The sequence below is a fragment of the Pteronotus mesoamericanus genome, unplaced genomic scaffold, assembly GCF_021234165.1.
Source record: "Pteronotus mesoamericanus isolate MK-2021 breed Mesoamerican mustached bat unplaced genomic scaffold, CSHL_Meso_final contig_163, whole genome shotgun sequence".
In the NCBI taxonomy this organism is placed as follows: Eukaryota; Metazoa; Chordata; class Mammalia; order Chiroptera; family Mormoopidae; genus Pteronotus; species Pteronotus mesoamericanus.
In genome coordinates, this window is record NW_026555064.1 from 16,420,694 (window position 1) to 16,439,354 (window position 18,661).

Below are 18,661 nucleotides of genomic sequence, written 5' to 3' on the forward strand. Positions count from 1 at the left end.
TTCCCTCACCATTGTTACGAATGCTCTTGATTGAATTCATCTTTTTTCATCTGAGCCAATATTCCTCTGCATCTCTCCCTCCTTTTTGTGTGTGTGATTATAACCCTCTTTTTTTTCCTGTCTCCTCTTCTATCATTTTATCCCTAAAGCCTCCCCTAAGGACTTAAAACCTGGCTCTCCACCAAAGTACATTGTCTGGAGTCAGAGATCTTAAGAGTGCTGAGTTAACGTATCGCCTGAGTTTCAGGGCACCTTATAAAGGCTACATGGTAAGACAATGGGAGCCGGTAAAAATAGAGAGTTGAGGAATTATCTGAAAAACGGGGGCCAATATGCACAACAAATCTGGATCATTTCATCTCTAATTTTTTTCCCTCACTAAGGATCATGTGGGTTTTGACTCTTGCCTTGAATTTCCACTTCTTTATGCACACAGATGCGGCCGAAGGCAAGGCGTGCATGGGAGCTTCCTTTTTATTAAAGCAAAATAGCTGAAATCCTCGACAGAGGAGCTCTCGTTACATTTCATGGTTTTTTTTTTTTTTATTTATATTTTTTTTAAAGGGTAAAGCCACTCATGTGCTGAGGAAGAGAGAGTGAGGCTCCAGGCAGGAACAGCGCTGAGGGCAGCGACAGAGAGGCAAGCGTTGCAGCTTTATGTTTTCCGCGAAGTGCATTTGCTGAAATTCAAAATTCATAGAATGTATTATTTTCTTTACCAGTAGCAAATCACTAATCCCTTTGAGGCACAATAGATCTTGGTTTACTAAGTTGAAATGCACAAGGACAGAAAGCAGATATGATTAACATTGGAAATTGTCTGAAGTGTGCTATATTATTTTTCTTTGTTAGTTTAATTAAAAATGCTTTAGAAATCCTTGTGAAGAGTAAAATAATATTTTTCAGTGATGGAGATAATTTGAATATTCCTGGTCCTCTTACATGTCATAGAGTTTTGGTTCTCTGGGAATTGTTGGCATTCTCAGTAAGTAATGAGGTAGGGTAAAAATCAATGAATTTATCTCTGTGTATTCAGCCAATGGGAGTATACAGGAGATATGGCTATTTCAAGCTTTTGTTGGTGGTAAATTGTAATATTATGGAAGTAATGGAAAGTGTTGGTGCTAGTGAAGGTACCAGAACTTATATAAAATATAAATACAACTGTTTTAGTAAGTGACTACAATGGAAGTTTAATTCTTGCTCATGAAAAGCCCCAAACAGACATTGCTGAGTGGCAGGCAGCTTTTGTGAAAGCATGAATTCAGTGACCCAGTGCCCCTCTGTCTATCGGTTTGGTAATCTTTGCACTTGACTTCTAAAATTATCTCAGAAGGGGAGAGAGCATGGGGGATTGCAGATAGGATGCTGTCTGGGTAAAGCCTGGGAGTAGTGGTTGCCCCTTCTCCTCACATTCCATTGGCCAGAACTCAGCCACGTGGCCGCATCTTACCGCAAAGAATGCTGGGAATGTCATCTACATGTGTGTCCAAGAGGCAGAAGAAATGGGTTTGGTGACCGGCTCACTCGTCTCTGCCATAGTGCTATTGGTGATTTTAAGTAAATGACTATAAAGGCAAGGTTAAGAGCCTTGGCGCAAATAGGTATTTGGGAAGATTATCTGTCTGTCTATCTATCTATCTGTCTGTCTGTCTGTCTGTCTGTCTGTCTATCTATCTATCTATCTGGAGAGTTCAACCATAGAAACAGAACCAGCCGTCAAGATAGATCAGGAGAATTGCCAATGTGACCCGAGGGCCGGCTCGGAAAGGCTGAGCTCCGCGTGGCCGCCTGCCTGGAGGTGCAGGCCAGTGCTGCCTGGCGTGGCTGGAGCCTCAGGCCCCGGTGGACTCTCTTCCTCCCATGGGAGCCTCAGCTCTGCTTGCAAGGCCTGGCAACTGCCCAAATCGGGTCCATCCAGGCCATCGAGGATGATCTCCTCACATCAAGTCAACCGATCAGGGACTGAACGTGTATTAAATGTCAACTAGAACATGCAACTAGGCTTTTAGTATTAAAAATAGACCAAAAGTGCAATAATCTTATAAAGTATTTGGCTGGTCTATTTTTATAATTTTGTTATTGTTTTCTAAGTGAAGACTATAGATGTGCTATAGGAGTACACAATATCTTTTTTTCCCTAATAAATGAAAAAGACAATAAATTTTTTCTTTTCGTCATCCCCCCATATTCTAAGAGGCTTCTTGATGTTCAGTATAAAAATATTGATCCTATAGATGCAATTTATAAATAAGATGAAGTTGTTATTTTTGGTTATTTTGGCAATTTTATAGCAAAGGAAGCTGAGGTTTATAGATATTTACCGCTGCAGGCGGTCAAGTATGAGCCCGACATTTGGGGATAAATCTCAGATGTGTCTCTGTGTGTATTTGTTGTAGAAAGGTGTGATAGCGACTTGTCTGTCTCCCTCCATCCCTCCTATCCTTCCTTCATCTTTTTTCTTTGAACAATTGATTTTTTAAAAAGCTGACAGAAATGGTCATTACCTTTAATATTTTACCAGCTTGCTCTCTTTCACAAAGTTGTAAGTGACATTCGTTTTGGATTTCCAGTGACTGTTTCACCACATCAGCTTTTGAGCAATAGCAAAAGTGGGATTTTAATTAAGGAAATCGATAACAGAAAGCAGGTATGAACTGTGACCTTCAGGCTTGGCCTCGCAAGCTCCATCCCCCCCCCCCCCCCCCTGCCGACAAGTCTCAGCGGGTTTGCAGCGGTGGGCACTTGTGCTGCTTCTCCTGACCGGCTTCGGCTGTGCTCCACTTGGCCAGATGGCCCCTCCTCCTCACCCCGACACCTGAAAAACACTCTGTCATTTCTTCTGTAGTTTCTAAGTGCCCAAATGAATTTTGCTTCTCTTCATTTCAGTGATGTTAAAGTTACCTTAGTAGTATTAAAGTTCATTGGAGAATGCTTTGCAAGGTGTTTAAGGGCATCTTTAATAAAGGAATCAAAAGGAACGACATCCATAACCTCCGGCACTTAATGGCAGCTCAGATGCTGGGAGGCAGTGCTGGTTTGAGGGGTATGGAAGGTTCTGGGAGCTGAGCTGCGGTGAGGGGACCAGCGGTTTGTAATAACGAAGTTTGTTTCAAAATGGCTTTTCCACAGTGTCACTTTGGCTACCAGGAGCGATTTGGTCATTTTTCGTGTAGCTTTTCAGATATTACATATATGGCCCCAATCAATTCCCTGAGACTCAGCGTATCCTGAAGTCCTGAGAACGCTCCTGCTGTTAATTTTTGTAGTGCGAGAACCAAAAATATGCTAAATGCTTTCAATGTTCCAATCTTAAAAATCACATTTTGCAACCAGATGATCCTTATAAATTTGTTTCCCAGAAGATCATAATCTGGTATTGAAAAATATGTATTTTAATAGCAAATGTTTTCTTAGTTAGCATCTGTTTTGCAAGGTTCACAATTCAGGAAAATGACATGTTTCAGGGTATCGAGCCTTTTTAAATAATTAGGAGTTCGTTAGCCAGTTTGGAAGTATGACATAGTCTAGCTCTGTGAATATGAGGAATGTACTGGGAGAGTAGAAAGAGGATCAGAGAGAGAGGCTGCTCTGATATTAGAGGTAGAATAATTTCACCTATATAATTTCAGCAGAAGCAGCCAAATGAAATCTATAGTTATGCATAAATCAATACACAGCTGTGTAGCAGGCACCTCATGTTGGATTCATCAGACTGTTGGTGAAAAAGAGTTTTGGAAAGTGGGGGAGGGGTCATGGAATAATCAAGAGCAGGTAGAAATCCCGTTATAATGGATTCCATGAGACAACTAAATTGTTTTGTAGTGACTGCATACATTGCTGTAAATATTTCCATTCTGCAGGAGGGAGGAAAAGCTGAAACACAGCTTATCCAAAGCAAATTAGGAGGGAAAAAAATCTGTGCTTTGAACTCAGAATTAAAAATGGAGTGACGAGTAAGATGCTTATACCATATACTCCTGGCTTAGTAGTTTGTTTTGATGTTCTATTTGAAAAGTTTATGGAATTGTAGTGGGTAGGAGACATGTAGCCTCATATTGTTGATACAGGAAGTTCACCAAATATTGAATGAATGAGTAAAGCTTGAGAGGCAATGGCTGCTGGGGGCGATGGTGACAACGTGAGCCCAGCGCCGAGGCCCGACTCGACTTCGTGGGCCGTGTCTTGTAGAGAACGCATCCAGCTGGCTGAAACCATCTTCTCTTTCTTGAATCCCCCTGATGCTCTTCACCAAAACTTGACAATCAAACTGGTCTCTTAAATTTTGATTTCCAAGGGGTATAAATGGTTTTTCAGTGTGGATTCAGCAAACTTCAAGAAAATTACTTGTCGCATAGAAAGTACAAACTCTTGCTGCAAAAAGTGTGTCTGCCACGATGGCGGGTTGTTAGGCTCAGTCAGCGGCAAGGGCAGCTAAATCATTCTTGCACGGGCAACCTCTTGAGCTCTAGACATCCCCGTTCTAGAAGGTATCTTTGCAGCCATGCCCCTCAACTGTAGGACTCCTGTCCCCAAATGAGCTACTCTTTACATCCTGGCTGCATTGGTTAAACAAGAAGCAACTGCTCTCCCGATGACCGATGACAAACACTCACCTGGTAGTATTTTGAAAACACAGAATTTTGGAGTCGGAAGTTCATTACAGGTGATGTTATAGATGAAGCAAGTGACAATCAGCCCAAATAGTGCTAGAGCACGTTCTTAGGCCTCAGGCATCCTGACTACCTTTATTTACTTTCTGTCTTCTATAGCCTCACTGCTTCCCAGTTTCCATAAATATAAGAGTCTAAACGTGTTCTGCCCTGGGATTAGGGCGTCCATCTTTCAATCAGTACTAAATAAGCACTTGCTAAATTCAAGCGACCCGACTTAGCCAAAGATCTAGCTGTAACCCTCAAGCCAGGGCGACGGTCAGAAGTATTTGAGAAATTATAATATAACTTCCCTGGCCCCACATCAGACCTACACACACAAAATCTGTATGTGTAGGTCTCAAGACTTCACATTTTAAAAAATAGCCCAAGTTAAGCACAATGATGAGGGGGGCTTGGTACTGTTGCTTGAAGAGGACATACCCAGAGAACACAGTGTCACTGTTAGGTGCAGTGCTTTCGTAGCCCCCGCCCCCGCCCGTGCTTGCCTCCTGCCACCCTTCCCAGCTGGCGCTCCTTATTCTCCTCCTGTGTGGAGCCAGAGCCCCGTTGTTGCCTACCTCTCACCCCAGCTGTTCTCATTACTGAATGCAGACAGAAAGGCTGTCCAGAATGATTGCTGCTGCTCTCTCGCTCTGCAAGGGTATCCACACGAGGGAGAGATGGGTTTGTGAAGCCTGGAGCGGGAAGTTCCCCATGTCCAGTGCAGGCACAGAGGAGATGCGCGTGGATGGTCCTTGAGAGGCAGTGTCCAGGAAACTGTGTGGCTGACTGCATCGCCACCGTGTCCCCTCTCTGTAGTCCGTTCCTAGCGTGGCGTGTGTACCGGGACCATTCCATGAATTACTGTGTCTCTTGGGGCCCAGAAACAAGGAGACATGTTTTCTACATGTTTTTCTTGACGGGTCTCCTGCTCTTGGGAGACTGTGATTTTTAAAACTTAGTGACCTAAAAATGTTACAATATTTTGAAAAATGTCTTAAATGTAAATGGGCCTGATGCCCCACAGTAGACTACACAGCCAAGTAAATTCTAACTTTTTGATAAGATTCAAAATATCCATTGAAAAAAAGATAGAAGTTTATTTGATTCTTCATGGAGACAAGAATCATAAAACTAAACCAGTTCCTTGATTTTCATACCAGCTTCTTGATTTGATATCATGTAGGTACTACTTACAGTTTTTAGTTATTGGTGAGTCAAGGAAATGAAGTAATTGTACATACTGAAATCTTATTTAAGCATCCATTGACTTCATTCAAATAAACCCACATCGAACTTTTAAGTTAAATGTAACTTCATTTTAGTAACTATTATCTTCTAGGTAAAAATGTGTGCTTTTCATAAAATGAAATAAAATATTTTGGATTTTTAATTTGCTTAGTGCATAATATGGAAAAATTTTTAATGATATAAAATATAGTGATATTTTAAAATAATAAAAATAATTTTAATAATAATAAGGGAAATGAAAAATTGATTTTTCCATTTGGTCTCAAAATGTTTTCAAACTATCAGTGCTAAACATTTAAATATTTAAAAATCTTCAGGCTTTTGTTTTACCAGATATTTTTTCTTTTTTCTTTTATTTTTTTCAGTACCATTTATATCCTTTCCCCCCACTCCCTGCTGCAATCACCACATTGTTGACCAGATATTCTTTGGAATTGTGTATTTTATAGCCAGGAGGGAAGAAGGACACAGGCCAGGATGTTAGATATTTGCATATCCTATCAAAACAGGTCCTTGTTCATAGGCGTATAGAATATGTAACCAGTTGCTGTTAATTGTGATGACCGTGTTCCCAGGAACTAAGATAAATGAGATGTGGAGAACAAGCTGCCTAACTCAAGAATTTGGTAGGAATCTCTTTTTTGTGATATTTTTTCCTTGGTTGAATCTTGTCTATACCTAAAGACTGCCCAGTTCATTAGGAAACATTGCATACATCTATTTTTCAAGTATATTTGTTACATTCTCAATAATATATATTATTTTGTTCAATCTCTAGACACCTTTTCAGGTGAACTATTTCTAAGTTTAAAGCAATGGGTCCAAATGTTAAGCTAAGAACAGTACAAACATGTACTAGGTTCCCGTCTTTCCAGATTTGTTGACACTGTAGTGTGTATGTTAGTTTTTTACACCAATTTTCTTGCTTCCTTTTTGTTATATTTAAAAATTTATGAGCCCCATATTAAGAAAACAATGGATGGCTACCAGAGAGGCAAATTTAGGGGAAATCAAGATGTAGTAAGTCACTTCATGTTTTATTAATAATGTAGGAATTCCAAGGCAGACCTGGAAAAATTAAAATGGAGAAATGGAAAACATTACATTGCAAAGAAATACTGATTAAACATGATGGCAAAAATCAAGGTGATTTTGTATACTTGATTTATTATGAAATATATGAAAAAATTAAATGAAGTCAAAAATATTGTTTTACCTGTTATAAAGTAAAGTTTTACTGCATTTATATTGGCTCCATTCTCTGTACAGAGTGCTGTTTGTGCCAGCTTGACTTTATATTCTGTTTTCTTTTTTGCTATATTTTGAATAATAATTTTCTCTTGTTTGCAAAATGAAGGCCAGTACAGTAATAATGGGAACATTGTATTGTCACATAACAGGTTAATTTTAAAATAGTCTTTGTTTTCAAAGTAGACAGCAATTGCGGCAAGAGAAAAGTTACTACATCATAGAGCCTTTTGAAAATTCTAAGTATAATACATCTGTACACTTAAAACAAGCCCGTGTGCCCAAACAAAACCAAAATCCTAACACTGCTGTTTTAAATGAACATAGGTAAAGCATGTTATTTTCAGAGCTGATGATTTGATTAAGTTCATCAAATATCTTTTAGCACTTCACCTACAACATCTCTCAGAGGCCGCCCATGTTACTCATGCACGGTTGACACTCGATATTGGGGAATGCATGGACACCTGGAAGCATTTTGTTCGCTGAGACAAGTTATATATAAAGGTATGTAAACATTAGTTCTCAAGGTTCTTTCAGTTAGCTAGGGATTCAAACAAGATAGAAAATAAGGCATTTCGGGAGAAAGAACGGAATAAGGAAGAGGAAGAAACTGAGAAAGCTCGGGAAGAGTGGGCGCAGCGAGGGCCCTGCCGCAGGCCTGGCGCTTAGTGCTCTGCAGGGAGGGCGCGTGCCAGACCTGGAGGAGGGAGCCGGCCCTGGTTTTAGAGAGCTTTTAACCTAGACTACAGTTGTACTTCTGCAGTTAGGAATGGTTTTGATTGGAGCATTGACATGACATTAGGAAGCCAATTGGCTGGCAATGTTTACCGAGTGACCCATGGACCTGCAAAGGGGGGGCTGCCAGGAGAGGTCCAGCCAGCAGGCAAAGCAGGCCATTGGCTGCAGTCTGTGCTCTGTGTGTCAAAGTATTATTATTGTTATTTTCTAAATTCTCAAGAGCTCACTTTCCAGTGTTCGTTGGCAGCTCCAGAACACTGCTGAGCGTATCTTAGCTAATGCTCTCCTAAACCCATATCATAATACCTTTCTATCTTTCTTAGGTAGAATATTTAGCTCTAAGGAATTTTTCAAGATACTATCTTAGTTAAGACTGTGTGTGTAAGAGGCGGGGAGTGGGAGAGAGAGGGACGAGGGGAGAGAGGGGGCATTGGCTCTTTCGCTGTTCATAGTGGTTATTATTAAAGACTAAAAGTATATGTAGGCCATAATTGGAAGATAAGTATGATTGCTCTTAATATAAAGTATCCTTCTATTTGTTATATTCACATTTGACTGAGACTTTGGGAACTTGAAACTGCTCTCTAGGTAGTTTAATTTACTGGTGATAATTAACTTTTTTTATTGTGTAATAAGCAGTCATTGTGCTAACACATCACATATATTATCCTATTTAATAATTTCAGGACTTTGATTTATATGCTATCTTATTCATTTCTTAGAAGAATAAATTGAGGTTTAGACAATTAAATATTTTCCATGTGTCAGACAGCTAAGTAATAGAGCAAGTACCCAAATCAGTCTGCTTTGAAATAATGCTTCTTTTTCATCATTTAATGCAAGTGAATCCTTGAAGAAATACCTTTTTGCAGTCTATATTATTCCCATTTATTTTGAAATTAGGGAACAATACATCCACATAGAAAATAGCTAAGCGAAGGTTTAAACACAGAACTTCTGGCCCCGAATTTCATGACCTGCATCAACTTCCTTACAAGTTTAGAACTAAGGAACAAAGTGAAAGACAAGCAATTTGCATCCCCAGAATCCCTGTGAATCAGTGACTTCTCTAAACTATTACTAGCTCATTTAGTTCCGTTTCTATTAACTATGGTTTTTGATTTAATCAATTTTGATCTCCACTTTATCTGCAAATGTATACTTGCAGTGAGTTTTATTTCTATTACTATCTTGTATCGGGACCCCAAGTTTCCATGTTCTTCCTCATCTCCCTTTTCCGTTGCCCCTAGTCATCCACTGGCAATGGTGTGTTTGACCCTGGGCATCTTCATGGCGGACCTCCCGCCACTTTCTCCCGTCTATCTGTGCGGCCGCCTCATGAGTCCTTCCCACGTCCACTTCAGATTTCCCAGCTGCATTTCATTTAGTTAACCTAATACCCTGCGCATGCACGAAGAAACATGTCTCACAGGGCTCGTGTTCAAGAATGCTCAGACCCGTGGGTGGCGTGTTGGGGAGGGCAGGGATGGGGAGGACAGAAAGAAAATAATGGCATCCCCGCAGAAAGGTAATTCTCTAACGTGCCCAGTAAAGGATTTCTTATAACCCAGGTCACCCTGACAACATCCATAATACGATTTGAATATATGTCTTAACTTTTGAAACAGCATTAATTTATGAAGGTGAAAGTGCTTGTTAGCATTTGCTTCAGCTTGCAGGGGAGAGGTAAATGATTGGTTTTCAACTGTTTAATAATTCAGGGTTAATTAATGGGTCTTAGGGGCTTAGGATTCTTATGAATGATATTTTAAACTATAGTACAAGTTTTCAAGTACCACCTGCAAAATGAAAGTGTTTTGCGGCCTGAAATATATTGATAGGAGCTAGAGTGATGATCATAAATTTTGTTCTGTTTCTCCTCTGAGCAAACACAGCTCAGGGTTGTAGAATGTGTGTCTGGGGTGGTCTTGGTCATCGCGCTGTCGGGAAGCAGTTTGCTGTGTTGTTCCAGAAATATAGATGTGATATGTTCCATGCTGGGAAGGTTTTTTTTTTTTTTTTTTTCCTTGTGATCCTCTAGCCTTCTCCTCTCTGCCTTTGTGTATAATTTTACTTTAATATAGAATAAAAATATTATTAATAAATTCAACAATGAGGCAGCTGAACTGAAAAATTATCTTAAAAGATTTTACAGACTCTGAGCTAACCATTCTGCGTTAGGTTTAAGTGAAATTACTGAACGTTAGGTAGCCTTCCCTGTAGAAGTTGCCAATGGTGTCCCAAAGGCTGGTTTGGGCCTGGAGATGTTTGGCCCACACAGTGTTTTTTTAACAATTTTGGTACTTTCCAAACGTTCAAAAATTTGAAGAGTTCACCTAAAATACCAGAGACCTGGCTTCCCTTGGAAAAGGCAGCAATTTTGAACAGACCTTCCCACCTGGCCACTATGGATGCAAACTACGGAGATTGCCTTCTACACACATTTGTTAGAATGTCAGTTCCGTGATGGCTCACGAGGAAGCAGCTATTCCGTGAAGAGCAGAAGTGCCGTGAGGAGTTGGTTTGTGTGTCCGTGGCACCCGAGGGCCTGGGAGAGTGGCTGGCGGTAGATGCTCAGTCAATACTTACCAGGCGAACCAGCCTGCGGCCTTTTAGTAAACGCGTGCTGAGTCAACAGGGTTTGGGGCCTGCAGGACACCCACCCATCCTACTGGATTGTATTCAGATGGCATTCCCATGTATGTTGTCTCCTTGGCCACCTAGGCGGAGACAAATTTATTGCTTTTAAACAATGTGGTAAATATATAAAAACCATAAAATTCACCATTTTAAGTGTACAGTTTAGTGGCAGTAAGTATATCCCCGCCATTGTGCAACCATCACCGCCACGCACCTCTAGAATAGTGTCATCTTCCCCCACCGAAGACCCATCCCCATGTGACGGTCACTCTGTGCCCCTTCCCACAGTCCTGACGATCACCATTCTACTGTTCGTCTCTACGGATTGTGTCCCCTGCGCATTTAATTTCACATACTACTCCTGTTTAATGTATTTCCCCTCCCCATACCAAACACCGCTGTTGGGTGGAAAAAAGTCTGAAAGAGGTTAGACAGAGTGTGTACACCGTCATGTAACTAATCAGTGGTGAACCTACCTGGAGCCCAGTTTTGTTTTTTTCCCTTCCTCCTAGGCTTGTATTCTTTGTACTACAACAGGTTAAATTCTTCATCTTTCCCGTTCACAGAAAGATGTTCAAGATCTCAGAGCCAAGGGGAGAGACAAAATATCATATTCAAGTCAAAATAGAAGTCAGTGTTCAAAATTCAAAAAAGTCACTAATCATGTGATGTTTCAAAACCACACATACTAAATTATTAATAAGTAGTAATTACTAAAAACCCTTCTAATATATTCTCTGTTGACTAATCTGATTGTACATGGCTCTGTTTCAGCTCCCCAGTGAAAATGAGGTACGATGGTGTAAGCACACAGGCAGGTGCCCTGGAGTGTTACAAATGCACCTTTAAATCCATCCATCAGCCATTTCAGGGACTGGTTTGATAGAAGTCATTTATTTACTTACCCTAGGAAAGGTTAAAAGTGATTAATTTTTTTAAAGGAAATCACTTTAGGTTTGAACTAATTTTAACTGTGTTTGAACCCTCTTTTTGGGGGGGGGTTAAGACTGAAGATCTAGCATAATAATTAATAATAATAATTAACAGGAGAATAAACTCTGTGTTTTATGTACTCACAGGCGTAAACCTACTTTTGCACCACCCTATATTTTGCAGCTGAGATCCAGCAAGGCAATCTAATAACGCCTTCTCTTTCTTCTCTTCTTAATTCTTCTTTTCATCCCCTGCTCTCTTTTTACTTTTGATGGAAAAAATGGACTTGCAATTGTTTGTGTTGATATTTCTTGCCCATACCTAGTAAATTCTCAGGGAAGTTTTATTGAATTGAGGAAAGTATATGTTCTTAACATGTCTAAACCATAAAATAGATTTAAATGCTAAAGAATGTGATAGTAAAGGCATTTAAATTATTTATTATGTTTCATTTCAAAGAAACTAATAATCCTGTTCTTAGATAGAATAATACTTAATGAGTCTGGTGACTCATCTCTTGAGGGACCGTCATGGAATGATAATAAAGGCATAAGATTTTGACAAAAGTCTCCCTTTGACTTTCTGATGATGTATGAAGAAGGCTGGGTTTATTTAAGTGCCAGGTTCTCTTTGAGGAAAGGCACTGCGTGTCAGCTCTAACTGGTGACGGGGCCAGAGTTCATGTTCCTCGTGTGCTCATAGTGATAACACACATTCCCCAAGCTCTGCTCTTTTATTGTGATTGCAGCTTGCTTGTTATTCTCATGTTGTTTTACCTGCATTGTTCTGTGAAATTTCAATCTGTGTGTTCTCTTAACAGTCCCTAAAGTATTATTAGCACTTTGTTGATATCTCAGACTAATTTACCCTTAAATAAGTTTATTTTATATATCTTAAAATGTTTAAGCCTTTTACCAAGTAAATAAATGCTTAAAATGCATATAGTTTCTTTATAAACCCATGGGGCAGTGGTGTCTGTAATGTAAATGACCCCGAAAGTGGATCATTTGATAACACTCCTTATATAACAACAGTTTTAGTAATAATCATGAAATGAAATGGATACTAATGCTTAACAGATTCTGATGCTTAACAACAGAAAAAGAAATGCAGGCACAAACTTTTAGTTTTGTTTTGTTTTGAACTTTGTATATGTGATCATGCCAGTAAAAAATTTAAAAAACAAAAAGAAATGGATTAATATTTTTTAATTTCATTAAAGCACTCTTTTAAAAAAATAGGAAACACATGAAGATTGCCTTGAAGAGAATAAATTCTGCAAGATTCAGGGAATGGTTTGTGTATGAAGTTACGATATTGAAGTAACTCAACTACTGCTTCTTGCGTCTTCACAAGCACGATACCATTGCTGTTGATTCTGAATTTACAGACGCAGTAACGCGTTCAGCCATGGGGGTTGAAAGTTGTGAACTGTGTGCAAACTGAGCTCCAGTTACTTCACACCAGCAAAATCATTTTTATTTACTCTTGAAATGAGTGAGGCCAGCGACGGCCGCTGCATCCATGTGTGTCAAGGCTGCCTGCGTCACTTGGGTTTTCCAAATTAACTTGCCTTTGGAATACTACTTTTATTAAAGGTAAATAATAAACACATGCGTGGTGGGAGCATAGATATGTTTTATTAAAAGTCAACAGTAATAGCATCCATGTTCAGAGCATGGAGCAGAGGTTTTTAGACTATAGCCTGTGGGCCAAGACCCACCTGATCCCAGCTGAACGGCCTTGGGGAGACTGGGGGGAGCAGAAAGAGGCTCAAACGCCCATCTGCACGTGCACATTCATGGTGGGACTCACTCTGTTGTGTATGTGCACGTTGCTCTTCACAGGCTGTATAAAAAGCAAACACAGATGATGGCATTTCATTTCCCAGTGGCTGTGAGTCTTAGGTGTTGACTCTCTCAGTGGTAAATGTGGTTAACTTGAGTGTAGTTGAGAAAATATGGTTCATGTGTCTGAACCTCTGTGACTTCTTTGGGGAGAGAGTCCAAACTACGGATTTAAATCAAAACCTTCGAGGAATTATATTTCTTCAAGCAGCTTGACCTCAGTGTAGTTTTGTTATATGCTGTATTTTCATTAAAAATAGTTTAATACATAGAAAACTGTTTTTACATAGCTTTGTTTTGGAAATAATTTCTTCCCTTTTGATCTTACCTTATTTAGATAAACACCTGTTATTTATGTATTTAAACTTCCATGACTTTTTCTTTAAAGTACATTCTTTTACTTATAGGGTCTCATAAAGGTTTTCTGTTCATTAAAAAGAGTAACCCTGTCATATTTTTTTGCAGAGCAGAAATATAACTTGTAAGGAAATTTTCATTTGTACTACATTTGCCTTAGCCACATAGATCATGTTGTCTGTCTCTTCAAGGATCTGCGCCCAAGTGGAGTGGTTGTTGCTTCCTTCTGTGGAATTAATAGGCATTTCTGAATTTATCCTGCAGTGACTGCAAATTTTGCACCTAAGTCTATTTGACTATGATATTGCAATCATGCTGTTTCTTTATTATAGTGATTTTTCTCCATTTTGTGTGTATCATGCTACATAAAACACAAATAGGAAAGGCCGATTTTATACCTTAACACTATAATTGCATAGCTATGCCATGTACCGCTAACTTTGCATCTCTGCTGGGCTGCGGTCTGTGGGTGGCTTCTGCCTCCTTTCCTGGGGAGAAGGCACAGGTCTGGCTCTGCACTTTCCGCAGGTCTAGCCCGTGACCTCATAGCCTGTATTAAAGATCTACATGAATGGATTTTCAGTTGCTTCATTTTTCTTTCTTTTCCTTTTTCTAAGGTATCCTTTTCTGCTTTATGGATATATACCTGTTCATTTTCTGGTTTTTTGTCTCCATATTTTAAACAAAAAGGAGGCTACTATCTATCATTTCTATACTTTGGGAATAGAAGAGACAATTTTATATGCTTTACCCTTTATCATCAACTAGAAAATATATATATATATATATATGTATATATATATATATATATAAGTTTTACCCATAAAACCCAGAATTATTTATAACCTTAATTGTTTCAGCCCAAAACGGGAACAAAAATACTCCTCTAGCTGGGAACCTAAATTTGTACTCTCTGCATGAAGGACAGTCAACCCGCTTCAACTCCAGGACCTGCATCTCTGTAGTAGAGACATGCATCACCTTTAATGCAGTCCACGAAGCTGAAGTAAACAAAGAAGACATGCTCGTCCTCACAGTGACATAACAGCAGCCCCTCTTACAGAACGGAAACGCGCGAGTCCAGTGCCACAGAGTAGACTGTCGCCGCAAACCCTTACGCTTCAGAAGGTAAGTAAGGCACTTAGGGTGGTCTTTCTTGACTTTTGTCTTTCAGGCCCAGCCGTCTGTGTTTGGGGAGAGTACAACCGGCTCAGAAGAAGGGGTATGTAATCACTTCCTGCATGAGTCATGTAACAATAGAGGTTCGTAAAATGCCAAAGGAGGCATCTGTAGGACAGTGGGCTTATTCACAGCTGAAATAACCTCGACTTTAGTCACAGTGTTATTTTTCATTTTTCATATCATAATTTCCTTTTACTGTTAATCAGTTTCTGCTTCTATATCTCTTTTCAAGCCTCTAATTGAAATCAACCCCCTTCTTAAGCTTACCAAACCTTAGCTAGTTTCCAAATAAACACGTCTGAAATTTTATTTTTTTCTGGGAGATTCTTTAAATAAATTGGAAAAAATACCTTTCTACTCTAAACTCTCCTGTAAACATATAGTACTCATAAAATGCTTTTATCACCCTGAACTCTTTTCTCAAATTATTTCCCATATGATTATTCTATTATAAATTTAAGTCAGATTACTTGTGTGTACTCTGACCTTTTTTCATACCTGTGGATAACGTCTCTGTGGTTGTGCCTTACCCTATGGAAGCATGTGAAGATGGTAAAAAAAGCATTAATTTACCTGGACAATCAGCTCCGTAATGCCAAGCACATGCTCAGCTGACTACCTTTTTGCATTTACTATGTCATGTAACTGTGGATTTAGCATAAGTCAGAGTAAGTCACCAAAGAGACCTATTAACTTTCTTCACATATTTTTTTTGTTACTGTAAAGTAGATGGGAAATGCTTTTGGAAGAGTGTAGTGATTCTGGAAATCTATGTTGAATTTTAAAAAGCCAACTTCAATAACTATTTATTTAAAAAGTAATATATGTTCATTTATTATGCAAGTAATTCAAACAGTACAGATGTGTACCGAAAAATAGTAACAGTGTTGTTTTCCTCCTTCGGTCCTACCTGCCTGAGGAGCCCAGTTCTAAGGATTTGGTCATATACTGTGGAAATATTTAAATAGTACTTTTCCTCTTCCTGTTATGATTCTTAAAAATTTCCCCTACTTGATTAGATGGCATGTTTGTTTTCCTGTATGGTTTTGCTGTTTCTTCATGGAACTCTTTGGCAGCACAAGCTAGTTTCCAACTGATACAAGAGTCCCTAGGGTGTTTTGTCAGCTGTGCCATCTCCCATTAGCCAGTCAAAAAATGGTAGTGCTTTTGGTTTTTCTTCTTATGTGTAGCATTAGCTAAAACACCAGGTGATGAACTACATGGACTTCACAGAGAAGGCTGTGGAGTAATTTATTGGAGGCACGCACTTGTATTCCCTGCCACAAACAGGTATATGATACTTTGATACTTTCCCCTGGAAGAACGTTTTAGCCCAAATGATCTTCCCATAATTCCAATTGTACTGGAAGAGTCTGTTAAACACTGTGCTTTTCTCTTAGAGAAATCAGCATGTATTACCTTTGGGTTACCCTTGAAAATGCGGAATGCTTTGAATGAGTAGGCGTGTGGCATGGTATCTTGTGAATGCATTTCTAAGAATTATTATTATAAGGATTCAATCTAAGCCCGACTTATGCGTATGAGAAACTTGCAGCTGAAAACCTGAATAAACAACAGGAGAGTCGGCATTTCAACTTTTACATGTTTCACAAAGGATTATGGAATTGTCCCACAAGCATAAGCGAAATCATGGAAATTTACATTTTCCTTCTGTGGGACAGTTCCTTCTAGCATTACCCTCTGAACAACAGTCCTGGCTGGTGCCAGGATCCTATTCCCTGAACTGCAGCTTGGCAGCAGTCTGCTCTCAAATTTCAACCACATGTATTTCAAAAAATCAAAAGATCCTTATTTGGACTTTAGTCACATATCTTTAAAAGCAGTGTTTGTGCGTCAGATTTAAAAATAATTGAAACCAGGGGCTTCAAAAAAAACCTAACTTCTCTTCCAAGATGTTTCAACTTCAACTGATTCCAAAAACACTGAAGCAACAGAATGGAAACGAGAATAGAAACCGCATGCGTCCTGCCGCGCAAGGTACTGCGAGAGCCCGCAGAAACGGGCTCAAAGCGTGCGGCCTGCCGCCAGGCAGGACGTCCCGGGGTCGGAACCGGCCCGAACCCGGGCCAGGGGCCCCACAGACCAGCACCGCTGCGGGTGTCGGCCTTGCCACCGTCTTCTCCAAGGCTGAACTCATACCCGAGGATGGCAACATATGTAGCTGTTCGGGGTTCGTTAGTCAGTATTAAAAATCACATTACAAACCCTATGCATATGTATTTCATGATCGCAACTGGTCTTCCATTTCTCGGATTTGTCTCTAGGGCGGAGGGGGTGCGGTTCGCGCATCATGCTGTTGCCATGACCTTGAAAAGCCAGGGCGGCTGTGCTGATGGCCTCGTGCTCGGGGCGAAGAGGCGTCGGGTTTCCCTGTCAGGCCCTTCGCAGGTTGACCTAATCACGTGACAACGGGTCCCCGGAATTGCTTTAAGGCCTGTTCTTTTGTATTTGTGGGCTTTAAAAGACGTTGAACAGAGCCCGGATACCTTTAAGAAAAAGGAGCCCTCTCTGTAAAATGCAGATGAAGGACGTCTAGCCTTTGGCACGGGGTTCCTTGTAGGGTCACGCCGTGCTGACCCCCGCGGGTGTAACCCGGTGCAGCCACCTCCGCCCGACGGGGAGTTAGCGTCCCACCCCGTCACCCCGGCCCGAAGCGACCCCGAAAAGGAACTTCCCCCTGCTCGGAGGTGGACCAGGGTGCAGGAATGTGTAAATACAGTGAATAAGGAGAAAACGACTCGATTTTTACGTGTTTTTAAAACTCTATTCCATCTGTAAACCTTCTTTTGTATAATGAAGGGGCATACAATATTGGTCATTTTAATTAGACAAGCCTTTGTGTTAGGCCACACTGCTAACTTAATGGTTTCCTGGTTCTCCCAGCGTCTGTTCTTTCTGTCTTCCAAACGTTGGAGTTGTGTGGAGTCCCCTTCACGGAGAACTGCTTTGACGTCCCCCCACGGGCTCAATGGCTCTGGCTGAAGCACCGTTTCCTTCTATTCTATCCCATCCAGACGCCTTGGCAGGAAGTAGGGCCCCTTCCAACGTACAGCTGTCCTTCAAATGCCTTGCCAACCTTACCGCCCGCCATCCCCGCGCCGCCGCCGCCTCCGCCACCGTGTGTACTACGGACAACACCGCTCCTCTCGCCAGAGCGTGTTGCGAAGAGAACAGATTTCAGAAATGTCACCTTCATCACTCATTGGAAATCTTGGAAAAATCATTTAATAGTTATAATATTTAATATGTTAACCTCATTGCTCTATGCTTGATTCTTTCATTGCCATCGATACTACTTTTTAAAGCATATTTTCTAACAGCTGTTACTCTAGAGGGGGGAAAAAAAAACAACCCTGTAATACATGAGATGATTTCAGCATTTCTTCTCTGGTTTTCTTTTGAAACATTCATAAGTGCCCTTTGTTTAGGCTATTAAACTATCTGGCTACTATAAACATTAGGACCATCTGTAATCTATGCACATAGTTTTTCTTTCTGGTATCTTTAAAGGTTTTTGAAACACAATGAACTTAAGGAATTTACTCTCTTTTTTTTTTAGCAAAATATTTTAGCCAATAAATAGAGCCTGGAAAATTCCCTATGTCATAGATGTTTTTATTGTGGTATTTTATCATTTGATTTATCAAGCTAGGAGGTATCAGTTATAACCTAATGGAGCTCAAAAGAATAATCTCATTTTTCTTTAAGAATAAGCTGAGCTTTGAAATTGTATCTTCATTGAAAAAATGTGAAGAGACCCACTAAATCTGAACTGGAAAGGACACA